Raw genomic sequence first — 4,410 nt, 5'->3', positions numbered from 1 at the left:
GGGGCCCAGGGGCTACCCAGAGGAGGCCAGGCAGGAAAGCCCAGCGGAACCATGGAGACCTGCCAATCTCACTTCTGCAGGCCCTGGGGGCAGATGAGGATGAGGCAAAACAGTTCCGGGAGGCTGGGAGGAGGCCCTTTTTGCATAAGATGCTGTGGTCAGTCACGTCCTTCCGGCAGGGCCTGGGCCATCACCCTGAGCAGCTGACACGAACCTCAAAGCGGGCTCCATAGCTCTGGGGCCAGGGGAAGTGGCGATAGGAATTACGAGAGCGCCTCCCCCTCCCATGGCAGAGTGGGGACGCCGAGGGCTTCGTTCAGCTGCAAGTCCAGAAAATGCCCGTGGCTCCCTTACAGCAGGATCTCAGCACCAGGTTCAAGTCCCAGCTCCTCTTCCTATGAGCTATGATGGCGAGGACCGGGCACATGGAGGCTCTGGCCTTACTTTGCCATATCTGTAATGCGAGTAGAGCAGGTGCCCTGCCACTTCCCCTTGGGGTTGGGTAGGACCTGCACCCCAGGAACTAAAGCTCAAGTAACACGTTTGTGACAGCTCCCATGGGCCAGATGCCAACGCAAGTCTTTTCACTGGAAATGTGAACCCCACAAGGGAGTTTTACTACTAATAGGTCTCACGTATGTTGCGTTTTTACTTTTTTATGATATCTCTGCCTTCGGGTGCATGTGCTCACCAGAGAGAGACAGAGACAGAAAGAGAGAGAGAGAGAGAGAGAGGGAGGGAAGGAGAGAATGAGAGGGAAAGTGAGAAATCACCCCTCAAGAGGGCTGGCCAAGCTACAATCCCTCCTCCGTTCTCTTCCATTCTCCTCCTGGGGTCTTGGGCACACACGTACATGTGCCCAACATGACTCCCAAGCCACCATGTCCGGGACTTGAACCATGACCGGCCATGTGAGAGTCCAGTGACGTAACTGCTATGCCATCTGCTGGCCTCACGTATGCTGTGTTTTATGGGCTATAAAGAACCTTTAGCCCTTACTCATGCCTCATTCCTTTGCTCTCTCATCCAGCCAGCCAACCAACTAACGGACGACTCCCAGAGCATCTTCTGTGTCACGAGCCCTGGAGTCGGCACTGGGACCAACGAAAAAGAGTCTCAAGAAGCCAGAGTCTGCTGGGAGACGTGGGTGGGGGAAGTTACAATTCAGTAGTGGGGGGGAGATGGGTGTTGGACGAGGGGGTCCACACGGAGGTCTCGGCTGAGCACAGGCCAGTGTCTCCAGACCTTTTTGGGCCCCAGAGAAAGGGCATGGAGGTGACCTGGACGGTAGCCACTGAGAGCTAGTGTGCAGGGCTGCTCCCTGGGTCTTTAGAAACACCTTGCCAGGCAGTACAGGGGCCTATGTGACACTGAAGATGTGTGTGGTGTCCTGGGGAGCTGTGTGTGCAGGAGAGGGGCAAACAGAATCGCCATTCCTGTTTCAGAGCTCTGGCTGGGCCTGTGTGGAGCAGAGGCAGGAGCCTGCCTGACATCACGCAGAGAGACTGCGCATGCTCAGTGCGTGGAGGCGGAGACGTCACCATGTGGCCTTGGAGGCCCTACTGTGCGCTGTCCGCGGTGCTGAAAGGCGGCCTCACTTACTACTACAGAAACGCAGACTCCCAGGCCCCACCTGAGACCTGTAGGAGCAAAACCTGTGTTAAAGCAAGATTCACGCACACCCAGGAAGGAAAAGAACCGGTGGAGGACATTCCATTTCAGCAGGCCCTCCAAAAGCCCATGGTGGGGTGCAGGGTGACACAGGGGAGCAGATGTTAGAACTAAGAGGATGGGGCTTCCGATCACAGCATCACATCCTCCTCACATGGCCGCTGGCATCCTCTCTAACCTCCACCCCAGGGTTAGACAACCTTGCTCGGGCATCTCAGGACGGCATGGAACCACAGCCCCGTTTGTCACATGCCTGTGAACCCGGCTCAAAGCGAAACCGTCCTGCAGACATCGGTTCATCTTGAAGGCACAGATCAAGTCTCAAATAGCCAGATTCACTTTACAGATGAGGACACAGGCTCCCAGAAACAAAGTGGCCAGCCTGAAGCCATACAGCATGAAGGCATTGAGCACAGGAGTCGTCCAAGTCAGGGCTTTTGACTATAAAGAATTAAAGACACATGGAATTTCACCGGCCAAAGTTGGATCTGACCCCAAACCCACAGCAATGAAAAGTCCAAGGCAGCTCATGACAGGGTCAGGGCTTCAGCCCCTGGGACACTATCTTGAGGATCATGGCACTCTGCCCTTCCACTTCTCCCGCTGTGAGCTGCACGGATGTGCGCCCCACCCCCAGCATCGGTACCACGCACCTGGTCCAGGGCAGGAACTCAGGGGCCTCCGAGGGAATGAGCCAAGGATGCCCTGGCACCCCACTTTCCACTGTCTGGCATGTGCACACACCACCTCCTCTTTAGATCTTAGTGCCTAGCTGAGCCGTCACCAACACCTCAGCCTGTGGCCCTAGAAGGCACCCTTGCCTTGGGCACCCTCCATCCCCACTCATAGAAGAGGCAGATCCTGGGAACCAGCAGTTAGCATAATGGCTATGTCACTGGACTCCCATGTAGTCAACCGCGGTTCGTGTCCCGGACCCGGTGGCTTAAAACTCACGCCGGGCACGTGTGCGTGCGTGCCCAAGATCCTGAGAGGAGAATGGAGGAGAAGGGATTGCGGCGTGACCATTCCCCCTGGGCGGTGATTTCTCGCTTTCTGTCTCTATGTCTCTCTCTGTCTGTCTGGCGAGCGCATGCGCCCTACAGTGAAAATCTCTCCAAAAAAAAAAAAAAAAAGAAGAGGCAGATCCTGGGCCCCACTCCATCATAGCCCTGGGGGAAAAACAAACACACACACAAAAAAAAAACAAAACAAAAAAACACTTGCGTATCCTGTCCCCGGTCACAGTGATTGGCTATGTATCCAACCTCTAGCCACAGTGCTTGGCTGCATATCCAGCCTCCGGCCGCAGTGATTCGCCCTGTATCCGCTCCTGGCCGCAGCAATTGGCTGCGTATCCAGCCCTTGGCTACAGTGATTAGCCATGTATCTAGGCCCTGGCCGCAGTGATTGGCCGCGTATCCAGCCCCTGGCTGCAGTGATTCGCCATGTGTCCAGCCCCTGGCTGCAGTGATTCGCCCGTATCCAGCCCCTGGCTGCAGTGATTGGCTCAGAATTGGGGGTGACCCCCACTGAAGCCAATGAAAGCCAGGTGACTACAGCACTCAGGATCTCTCTCCTCCATGGAGCTTGGATACACAGAATCAAATGTGTACATCTGATTGCCTTTCGTACAATTAAATTGAGACCAGAGGCCACAAGAACCATGAGCCCATCAGAATCTGAGCTGTTGAAGCTGGTGACCACAATGCACGGCATTAACAACATGCCTTTGTTCAGACGACCGAGAGAAAGTGGATATTGGTGTGTCTGTTTCCACAAAGCGTAGGTGACATTTAAGTCTGTTTACTAAGAAGGAAGTTTCCTGGACTGTGAAAGCGTTTGTTTTAAAGTTCCAAAGACTGTACCCTTGAAAGGCTGAATGAAACCACATGTGTTGGGAGTTTGTGCTCGGTTCTGCTCCCTTGAAGTCACAAACGCTGCTTGCCATATTCAATGTGAGGGTTCCTTACCTACTTTGTGACGTCTGATTGCTGGCCAGGACCTCAAACTAATCTCCGTATAAATCAACCAACCGTCGAATGAGATGGCACCGTCCTAGGCACCTTTCCTCATAAAAAGTGACCTATCTGGCATCTCAAAGATGAACACTTAACACGCAGCATAGGACAGTGATTTTTCTTGGCAGCCATGAAAGGCTGCTCCCTGATCTTGCCTGAGGCTGGAATAACCCCAAGGAAGCAGAATCAAAAGACAGGGAGCCCCAGGACAACACTGTGAGCCCCTGAATCAGACTGTACCACTGTGGATTCTTCTCTGCAGTGGGCACAATCCTGGCATTTAATGAGTCTTTGCTGTGTGTCTGGGATTCCAAGCACGGGTGGAGGAGCCCATTCCCTCAGAAGTCAGGGTAAAGAAGGGGGGGGGGTGTGTGCTGACAACTCCTCCCCTCCTCCTTATTCCATGCTAGCAATAGCTATAACTTCTCTCTCTCTCTCAGAAAGAGAGAGAGACTTTTGCTATAGGGTGCATATACTCACTGGAGAGACAGACAGAGAGAGAGAAAGAAAGAAATCATCCCTGGGGGGATGGCCATTCTACATTCTCATCTCAGAGTTTGGGGTGCACACACAGAAGTGCCCGGCGTGAGTTTTAAGTCACCGGGTCCAGGACTTGAACTGCAGTAGACTATGTGGGAGTCCAGTGACATAACCATTACGCCGTCTGCTGGTCCCGCTACTTATGATTTTCTGATCCCAATAGAAAGAGCTGTGGCTCTTT

The 4,410-nt window shown here is 53.8% G+C and overlaps 1 protein-coding gene across 1 annotated transcript in view; it reads right to left on the bottom strand.

Annotated features, from left to right (window-relative positions):
- TESC (tescalcin) overlaps positions 1 to 4,410 on the bottom strand; it is a 56,554-nt gene that overhangs the window by 25,323 nt on the left and 26,821 nt on the right. The window lies entirely within an intron of this gene.

Source organism: Tupaia chinensis, unplaced genomic scaffold (assembly GCF_000334495.1).
Source record: "Tupaia chinensis unplaced genomic scaffold, TupChi_1.0 Scaffold000320_1, whole genome shotgun sequence".
NCBI classification, from domain to species: domain Eukaryota; kingdom Metazoa; phylum Chordata; class Mammalia; order Scandentia; family Tupaiidae; genus Tupaia; species Tupaia belangeri.
This window is presented reverse-complemented; position numbering and strand designations above follow the sequence as displayed.